Consider the following 10,543-nt stretch of genomic DNA (forward strand, 5'->3'; position numbering starts at 1 on the left):
TATATATGAAAATCTAAACCAGTAAACCTCTTAATTAAAAAATATGAAACCATTATAATTTCAGAGCAGTATAACAGATTAAATTTTATCTTTATGCATGTACTAATGACACCTAGTTATTCCTAGTTATTCCTAGATACCTGCTGGTATTTTCTTCATTCACTGAAAGTGAATGTCTAAATGGATTTTATAATATATAAATATTTTCAGACCATCTATTCAACTATCATCCATCTCTTTCTACTGGTCTACTTGCCAGATAGAAACAGGCCCCAAAATAAAAGCATATAATTCAATTTCTGCTTTTTAATTATACACCCAATTATAAAATGCAGAATGATACAAAGATTAACCCACAGAAATACATTTTTTTCATGACCTATTAAGTTATTATGAGTTACTTAATGACATGGTGGGGTATGAAGATGGGCAGAACACATAGTCCTACTAAGGCAATAGACTGCAACACTGCTGTTACTGTCACTCATGGGTTTCAAATACTCCTCATCACAAGCCTTTCTGTCAGCAACCTTGAATTAAATTCCACAAAGCTCCTAATTAACACAGAAATGCACAGTAGCCTCCTGGAACTGGAGATTTGTTACTGTATGGAGGACTTGCTAAACCTTGCATTGATTTCATTTAGAGATGAGCTCCTAAAGTAAGAGCTGCAAGTTAGTGTGTGTATTATTGTTACTCATACTGTGCTGCCTGAATTAAAATTATTTATTTTGGCAGTGTCAAAGCAAAACAAACAACAAGCCCTCACAAACCCAGATGATTTCTTTTTGCTAGATTACCAACAACTATCCAAGAGCCATCTGCAGAGGGCTCAGGCACCTCAGAATATTGAATGCTTCAATTTCCTCTCTGTTACTACATCACAGTGCTCAAGGCCACTTCAGTGCCTATTTGTCATGCTTGTGAGCACCTGAAATCTGATTTTTCTTACTCACTGTGCAGCCTCTGCTAACACCAATATAGAAAGATCTATAATGGGATTGGAAAGTTTAGTGAACATGACACTTAATCAGTGCCATGAAATTTGTTTTAGCTATAGTTTCATATACAATCAGAACAAGAGGTACTATTTTAATTTTCCAAGGTGACACAGAGTTATTAGAAACCTGTCCTTACCTATGCAGGCAAAGTGGGCTGTAGGCTTCATTTCTGCCTAAAGTGGGAGCATAATGGAGTACCAATCCTGAAAAAAGATTGGGACTGGGGCATTATCTGGTGTAATATTCCAATTCTGCTTGGTAGTTGACTTGACAGGGATTCACAAGGAAGCTCAAACCATGTACCATATGCCATCAGGTAGCCTAACAGAAGGGTTTTTGTTATTTTCCTTGGTCAGCACTGTGATTTCCCTTTTCCTTCCAGGCTCCTGAGCTCTCCCTTTCCCTCCCAGGCCTGCGTGTGGCTCAGCTGCTCTGCTGACATTTGGTTGTGGAGCAGCAGTTGTGCAATGGGGACCTGCTCAGTGGAAATTGCAGAATGTGCTGTTTTCAGCTAAATGTGCATCTCAATTCTATGTCTTGGGAGTGGAAAAAGGAGCAAACACACAGAGCAGAGCATCTTTCCCAGCTCCTCCTCCCCGTGCTGGTCTTGTTCAGCAGGGATGGTTGACACATACTCTCTCTGTGTTTTTGTGGAATTAAGCTGGGAGCAAACACTCTGTTCGTCACTTCTCAGCTGATGTCCACCCCTTCAAATTATTCTGCATTATTTTCATCATTTTCTCAATTTGGAATACACAAAGATGGTCCTTCTGTTTCTGCTCCTTTCCACACTGCTCAGTTCTTGTGGGGTTCAGGTAGAGGTTGATCTGGAAGCACATGCACAGAATGAGCTTTGTGTGTGTGTAGATGTTGATCTTTGTACTCATTGTGATTTTTATTCAGCATCTGAATCATAGCAAATTTTCCCCCATAAAGCCTTAGTTTCATTTTCAAGCACTCAAATCTTGCTGAAAATCAGATGAGTTTGGGTATTAAGAGGTAAGTTCCAGCAATTCCCGACTGTACAGTTTCAGAAGGTTTTGTCTTTGCCTGTGGCAGAGTGAGGGACTAACAGAGCTGGTAAAAGGAACCAGAGCCTTGCCCACCAGAACCAGCTGTTTAATGCATTCTTTGAAACTGCTGCTGATATATTTTTTGAGCTGTTTTCTCAGTCCAGGAGCAGTCAGTGGTGCCTACAAGACTTGATCTGTTTCTGCTGAAACTTTCAGCAGATGGAGGTGGTGAGCAACAAATTCTGAATCACTGCTTCAGCACTTGTCTTTTAACAGCTTTGATTTTTCTGCATTGCTTTGACTCTTAATATTTCTTTTTATTTTATTAGTTTTTTTTAATTTTTGGCATCTGTTAACTTGTGAAAGAGAAGCAGATCTGGAGGGTAATGGAGTGAAATTATTAGCCTTTTGGAATCAGATGATAATTATGCCAACATGAGAAGATCACTAACTATAAATAATGCCAGTGAAAATAAATCCACTAATTCTTATTTACATTATGGAGAACCTTTGGACCCTTTTTACTCTTTGAGGCCACAAGATCTCTAAAGTCCATAATGGAAATGAGAATAGGTCTTTATAATTAAGCAGTTTAACCATCTTAATTAAAACATTTCAAGAGCGATTGTGTTTTCCTAACGGTAGTGATATTTCAGGTAATTTTTTCCTGTTTATTTCCCATCCTGGAGAAAGCTGCTCCACTTGAGGAGAGGCAAACACACCAAGAGGGCAGAAAGAAACAATTTCTACAGAGAAGATCTGCTCATTTGCAGCACATTGGTGACAGCTGCCAGAGTATTGCCTGGTGGGATGGAGGACACAGCAATGCTGCGGCATTTGCTGGAATGCAGAGGCTCCCCATAATGTACATTTTGTCTCTGCTCCATCTCATTGCGGAGGCTAAAATAAGCACTACCATTATTTTATCTAGCGGAAAAATGGTGTTTGCTTTTCCTCCTGCCTCTGGCTGGTTTCAGCTCTGTCCTGTGCAGCACAGGAACGTTGTGGGTTGCTGCTGTTGGCCGTTCCTCTTTGGGTTTTTCTTGTTGGCCACTGCCTGTGCTCCAGAGGGCCTGACCCATGCTTGGCTGCTCCAGGGTTGGTGTTTCACACTGCTGTAGATACTGAGCCTTCCAGAAACTGCCTCTTACATCAGCCAGAAGCTCTCACTTATGCTGTTATCTCTCACAGCACCTGTTATTAAAGCCTGTCTTTTCCACTCAGGTTTTCTTTGAGCAGTGTGGCAAATAAAAATAATCGGTTGCAGTGGTAACAAAACAACACACAGTGGGACCTTGCTCCCTGCAGCCTGGAGCCTGTTTCCCATGGATATATCTTGAATTACTTTGTTATACCTCTTACCACAATGCTAAAACTTCTATTGTGCATTTCTGATAGTCTAATTGTTGTATATGCATGTGTTTAGCATGTTCTCGGGCTCCAAGCACCAGCAGCACCACAGGTTCTTTAAATGTTACCCTTGAAAACTTCAATGTCTCATAACTTCTTTTTATATTGCTGCTGGTGTCTTTGGGAGACATTTATTTGTTAATAAGATACAGATATCCTCTCTCACTGTTAGCTGATTTGGCATTCACAGTCATCTCAGGTCCATAATTTCATTTGCACAGACACAGTGGTTAAGACTTTGTACTTCTCTACTTGCAATATTCTTCCAAGTTACAATTTTTAGCAGATTTTCTACCCAGCCAGATGCTTCGGACAAAATTCAGGGACATTTTAATAATAATAGAAATTATTGCCAAAAGGGGTCTTGGTGAAGTTTGGATCCAGTGTGGAGTTTGCTTTTCACATAAAGGCCTGTCATATGCAACACCTCAAAAATAATTTTCTGCTTGTCATTTGCTATCATATGCTTGTGTGGTGCATTATTCCTGCCAGCTGTGGCACTACCAACATTTCTACATTAAAATGCATCTTTTTAGGAACGTTTCTTGGTTTATTTTTCTATGAGCTAATCCCTGATTTTAATCAGCCCTCCAAAGTTGTCACCTGTACATTTAACCATAATCCAAACAAATAGTTAAAAACTCTTTACTAATTCAGGCCTGAGAGGTTCTTCTGATAGAAACAGAGCCCTCATTGTTTCTGGTTTTGGAAATTCCCTTTATGGGCGTCTTGAGTTCTTGCTTTCTCTGGGAGTCTTTTTTGCTCCCCTCTTTTTATGCACAGCTGGATGCCCCTCATCTTGTCTGCTGTAATAGATCCTGGCACTGACCAAAAGTGTGGGCTTTTCCTGTGAAGTCCTTGCACTTTTCTTTTTATTCTGTTCTACAAACTTTCTTTCCAGAGAGCCCTAAGCTCATCATTTCATAAAATCACAGGAAAAATAGATTGAAAAGGACTTTTTGAGTTATTCCATGTATCTTCCATTTTCAAAGCAAGACTGACTTCAAAGTTAGACCCAACTGGGCCCTCACTGTGTCGAGTTCTGAGGCTCTCCAAGGAAGAGGCTTGGTGAGCAGGCCTTGATGACCTGCTCCTGTCCTTGACTGTGCTTGTGGTGAGAGGCTTTCTTCCTTAAGCAAAAGAAAATAAAGATAAAATTATTGCAATTTTTGATTTTTTCTGCTTGCGCTTTCATTGTGTGTCCCTTCGGGAAGTCTGGCTCTACCATCCCGTGTTGCTGTTGTGACACTGCTGTTGGGTTTCCACCTTCTTGGTTTTCTTACCTCCATTTTAACCACCCCTCTTCCCACAGCCTGTCCTGTGTTCCAACCCTCTCACTGTCCCATGGCTCTGCAGTGATTATTGTTTCTAAAGTCACCTTTGTTTCTAATATAAAGGATTAATTTCAGACTATAGAGTGAAATGATTCTCCTGCCCTTTATTTTTTACTGTTTGGTAAAGGTGTTATCCTCCTCTCGTCCTGCATCTTTTCACCTGATACAGAGTTGGTATTTTAGATTAAAATGAGCTCTGAGAGTTTGTGCTTTCTCTACTTATCTGTTTGGAGACTTCATTTTGCTGCTTTTCATACCAGAGATGTTATTTCCCTAGGAAAAGTGAGCTTCACAGAACCCTTTCAGGATGGAGCACAGCTGTCTGATCTTATCTGGGCCTGACAGATGCCTACCCTTCCCACCAAGCTCCACTGTCTCATTGAAAGAAATACCTGTTTCTGCAATCTTTGCATTTAAAAATGATCTGCATACATATGCTTGGAAAGTAGGGCTGATTTTAATAATGTGAAGGAAACACAATAAGATGTTGGAGAGAGATGCCATAACAAGCGGAATTACTTTTATCACTTCCTTGTTCCATCGCCCATTTCAGTGTAATTGTCTTATTTGTATTGGCTTCTCCTTTGGAAGAACACAGAGCAATTTCCAAATGTTTAATTAAAACCTCACAACACTTCTGTGATGTGAATGCTGTAAATGAAAGAGAGTAGATAAAGCCTTTCTAAAGCAACTTTTGTCTTAAGAATTTTGTTCCATTTTATCTTTCACCCAAACAGGGATCACTTTTTTTGGTGCACCGTAGTTTACTTGTATCAAGATATCAAATCCTTGCAAAGAGGGACATTTCTTGGCACCACAGGGAATATCCTCCATGATGAGCTACTGGTTACTCTTCTTTATTCATCCATGCCTCCTCTTTCTCCTTCCTCTTCTGAGGAAGCCTCTGCTTCTTGTTGTACAACGTCAAAAGTGGGATGAATCTTCAAGATTTCTAAAACTTCGTATTATGTTGTAACAGCTAAAGGATTTCAGTTGAAATAAGAACCTGGGCTGCCTGGATGTGAATGTATATTCAAATTTTGAGATGGTTTTTAAAGAAATACATCCACAGCAACCAGTTTAGTTCTTCTCACTGTTAAGAAATGTCACTTTTCCGCCTAAGCTTTCATGAAACTCTACAGTATTTTTTATCCCAGTAATAATTTTATTTTTTTCCCCCACAATCCTCATATTGATTTGTTAGAACCATTTTTCTTCAACCTTCAAAGGTTTCCTGGTGTAAGAGATCTCCCAGAATTCTTGCCTTATAGACAGAATGCTGTCTGTTTTAGCTAATTTTACATAAATTCCTTCTCCTCACCTTGTATTATCCAGTAGCGCTTACTGTTAATCAAGACATCATTCTCTTTTTTTGAAGGTGTTATTTAGGCAGTCAGTTTAGGTCTAATATAAATTTTGTTGGTATTCTCTCAATGAAGTGTCAGCAGTCTCACAGTGACAAAGCACAGAGACACAGCAGGGGCTGCTCCCACTCTGGGCTCTTCTGCTTGTCTGCCCTGATGAACTTCCACTGATGAATCAACCTCTTCCTTTCTTCTCCCTCCCTTTTTCCCCACCCTTTCCCTCCCTCCACCTCCTCCTGTGTTTGGCACTTTGGATATTGCACAGGCCCTGAGCAGAGGAGCTCACTTTTCATTTTCCCAAGATTTTCACCCACTTCCCTTCTCTCCTGCCAATGCACACACATTGTGTACTCATACACGTGTCAGTGTGCTGCTGAAATCTTGGAGAGATAGATTTGAAAAAGGTAAAGAAAACCATTAAATACTTTTATCTTGAGATGGCTATAGAAGAGAACTTCCATCTTAATGTTTGCAGTTTGTTGTTTAAATTAGTAGCAAAAATACTCTTTATTTTAGCAAATATAATCACATTTTGCAAACAAGTACAGATTTTTGTAAAGAAGCAGATTTTCCATGAAAGGGAACTTCTGTTTTGTGGAACAGAAGTGAAAATAGAAACTAACATATGAAACTACTTTGACTTACATTATGATTAATTCATAAATAACCAAGAACTATGTTAAAATGCTTCTTTAAACTTAACCAGTAAAATCAAACAACATGATTTATTCACTTTGCTAGGTGCTGTTTTTTTACAGTGATGTAGCAGGCTAAGTAAAATGATTTATACAAAGTACCATGCTTGGATTATTTTAACAATAATGTAATGGGATCTGAGACCAAATGGTGTATATCTCACAGTTTCTGCTTTATTCATGCATCATGTAAATTGAATAGCCAAGTGTTTACAGGCAAATAAAGCTGGGATTGGCATCAGGCATGCTCTGTTCATACACAGAGAACAGAATGCACTCACAAATAAGTCAAACCCCAAGATCTGCAGAACTAGAGGTGGCTTGGCACCTCTGGAAGAACTCACATTATTCCAGTGCCTCACCATCAAGTAAGGTACTTGTTCTCAGACACCCTCAAGATTTTGACTTGTATATTTGTGCATGCCATGGATAACCCTGCCCCATGATTAAAAAAGTAGGACTGATAAGACACACAAGGTCATACAGTAACAATTCAGTAGAACATTGAATGATGATGAGCTCTTTATATGTGAAACCTGAGCTTCAATTCATCTGTGTCTCCAGAAATTAAATTCTTTTTCCCTTGATTTATAGAAAATCCATTACGGAGTAACAGCTTGATTTTAATTTTTTTTTTTTTTTTTGCTCCTGAGATTAGAGAAGTTTTACATTACAAATATATTTCAGCAAAGTGAAGGATTTGTCCCAAATTCTCCTCATTTAAATACACACAGTTACACATACACAAACGTTCCTCAGAGAAATCATGGTTTTAATTGCTTTGCATAGACATTATCTGTCTATACCATAAATATTTGGGCCACAGTGCTCTGGGGTCTAATTTCTGCCACGATCAATCAGTGTTGCTGAAACTCCTGTATTATTTAGCAATTGAAACCCTGAGAAAATCTTCAAGCCCAGTTGAATTCAACAGTTTATCCTGAGTAAAGAGAGAAGAATTCAATGTTAAACTGAGCCTCATTAAACAGGAGAGAAGGCCAAGTTTTAGGGCCTGCTCCTGTTTTTGTCATTGAAAAGCATCTTGTATAAACCCTTTGCAAAACTAGGGAGATAAAATCCCTTTTAAAGGGAGGACACCAAATTCCTCTAGGACTGTAGAAATCATTCTTGAGAGTTTCAAGTTATGAGATTTCAGCTCTTACTTTGGTACAGAAGTGGACTTCACATTTTCTACTCATTTCCTTTATTAATTAAGTTTAAAAATATCTCATTAAATCCAAATATACTTCATTTGCCAAGAGCTACACTAAAACCTCCTAAAATTGCAATAAAATCACAGCATTTTGAAGACCTGAAATAAATAATTTTATCGTCTTTCCTACAAATTCCAAAATTCAGAGCATACTCAATGAAAAATTTTCCTAAATTTGTTTGAAACTGAATTATGTCCTGTCATTTTAGGGTGTAATATGAAATGATACAGCTAAATGAATAAATTAAGGTTAATTGTCTATAAAGAGGTCAGATACTTTGTTTTAATGTGTTCATAAGAATGTAGGGCCTAACTATAGATCAGCTTTATTTGTAGAGCAAATAACTTTTTAAAAGATAAATTTCATCAAATTGATTAAAAAAAATCCAGGAAAATATGTTTGTAGAACTCTATGCCCACACACAGAGGCCAACACAACACAAAAATTTAAAAAAGACTTTACACAAAACCGTAAAGAGTTCCAGCTTCACTAATCAGTGCCAAAGCAAACACAGACCATGATCTGGCAGCAATTGAAAGTTCCTCATTAAAAAAAGATTAATGATAGAAACCTTCTAAAAGCAAAAAATCTCCTCTCAATCCAGGAAAATGCAGCCTGTGGCTTTTAATAACTGAAGAGACTGACGTGATGTGGAATCGCTGGGATTTGCTTGGTATTTTTCTTTGTTAGAATTCAATGGAAGAGCTTACTGCATTTCTGTAGGTACAGCAGATTTTTCCTCATTGGATACAGAAAAAGTGTGTTGGGCAGGGGAGAAGGGAAATAAAAAGGTGAAGTTGTATAGGAGTCCACCACGACCTTGTTCTTGCTAAGTTCTTTGTAACAACTGCCAGAATTTGCTTTGCACTTATGTAGGGCTAGAAGAGAAAACTTTGTACAGAAAAGAAAGTGAACAAAGTGCTGCTTCTTCAGCCCTCATGTTTGGCCAGAGCAGCAAGGCTGGCCAGGAGCACAGATGGCAGCAGGGGAGGAAAAAGGAGACAAGTTCTGCTTGCAGCACTTCTCCACTTCTTGGAGTGGTACAGTTACCAGGCTTACAGAATACAGAGTGCCTCCCAAAGTAACAATTTAAAGCCTAATTAATTATGTTTTAAATAGTAATTTTGCAATAAAAATATTGCAAAATTAACCTCTGTGGTTTAAGATTTCAGCCTGCTGCTTCACTAATGTCCAAATCTGAAAACAGAATATGCTTATTTGCCTTTTGGAGTTACTTCTGAAAAACAATATACAAGTTAGTAAACTGAGGGGAGTTAAACGACCTCAGTGGTGTACGGGGCACAATTATGAAAAGACCTGGGTGATGGGTAAAAGCCCTTGGGAAACCCTCCCTGCCAGGCAGATTTAGGAATATCCCGCGCTATTTAAAGGACTGGCAGGACTCACAGTGTTAATAAGAAAGGAGCACCGCTTACACTGCACTTCTCCCCTTTCCTCTCCTGCGCTGGCTGCGTCCCGTGCCCCTGTGCTCTGTGCCAGTGCACAGCCAAGGGTGCTGCTTTCTTTCACTGGAAGTTTTTCCAGCTTTCTGTGAACACCTCAAAATAATCCCCCAGCACCGTTGAGACCTCTGAAGCATGTCAGCTGTCGGCATCAGGCCGTGTCCCCGGCTCTGGCGTGCAGCTGCAGGGGTGGGCGGCAGCGCTGCGTGCAGCCCGGGCTGCGCTGGAGGCGGAGGGCACGGCGTGTTCGTGGCAGCTTCCCCTGACAGGGGACACCGTGTGTTTGGAAGTTCAAGTTTCATCATGCGACACAGGTTTGGGAGGCATCAGGATCAGGGCTTGGCTGCTGAGGTTTAACGTTTCTCGCGCTAAAATAGCTGCAGCGCCCGGTGCAACGGAGGCAGTGGATTTCACTTGCGAAACACCCTGAAAAAAGCCCTCACAATATGAAACGAAGTGCATAGGCTTAAAAAGGAACTCTTTTAGGACTGTGCTATCTAAATGTAAACATGCAGCACGAGTGAGGCGATGTTACCCAGAGCAGTGGTACAGTCAGCGCAGGAGTGGTGCGAGACCTCAGCCTGTTCAGAGCCCGGTTACGGCTGGAGCAGGTGATGCTTTCTCTCTTTCTCGGCGCTGTTCGATGGACAAAAACACAGGTTAGGAGGCACCAAGGACAGCACTGACCCCTTTGGCAGTTCAACCCCGAACCTGCGGGGATACCAACAACCTCCCCAACAGAAAGCTCTCAAGAGAAGCGCTCAGAAGCCGGGCCTTACCCGCTGCCGCTGGTCGCTGAGGCAGAAGGTGCAGATGGAGCGAGGCTGAGCGGGCTGTGGACAAGGCTGCGGGCAGGGCTGCGGGCAGGGCTGCGGGCAGGGCTGCGGGCACGGCTGTGGACAAGGCTGCGGGCACGGCTGTGGACAAGGCTGTGGACAAGGCTGCGGGCACGGCTGCTCGGCATCCCCCGCCCCGTCCTGCCGGCGCTGCTGCAGCAGCAGCACGTTGGCCAGGTGCGAGATGTAGCTGGCCGCCAGGCGCAGCGTCTC

General features: G+C 40.9%; 1 long non-coding RNA gene across 1 annotated transcript; it reads right to left on the reverse strand.

Moving 5' to 3' along the window:
* Positions 1-6,597: 6,597 nt before the first annotated feature.
* LOC132075820 (uncharacterized) lies at positions 6,598-10,268 on the reverse strand. Its single transcript, XR_009418828.1, has 2 exons — positions 10,030-10,268; positions 6,598-9,920 (listed from the first exon to the last, which is right to left on the reverse strand). It is a non-coding gene; the product is annotated as an uncharacterized LOC132075820 (long non-coding RNA).
* Positions 10,269-10,543: the final 275 nt, after the last annotated feature.

This window comes from Ammospiza nelsoni, chromosome 7 (assembly GCF_027579445.1).
Source record: "Ammospiza nelsoni isolate bAmmNel1 chromosome 7, bAmmNel1.pri, whole genome shotgun sequence".
NCBI classification, from domain to species: domain Eukaryota; kingdom Metazoa; phylum Chordata; class Aves; order Passeriformes; family Passerellidae; genus Ammospiza; species Ammospiza nelsoni.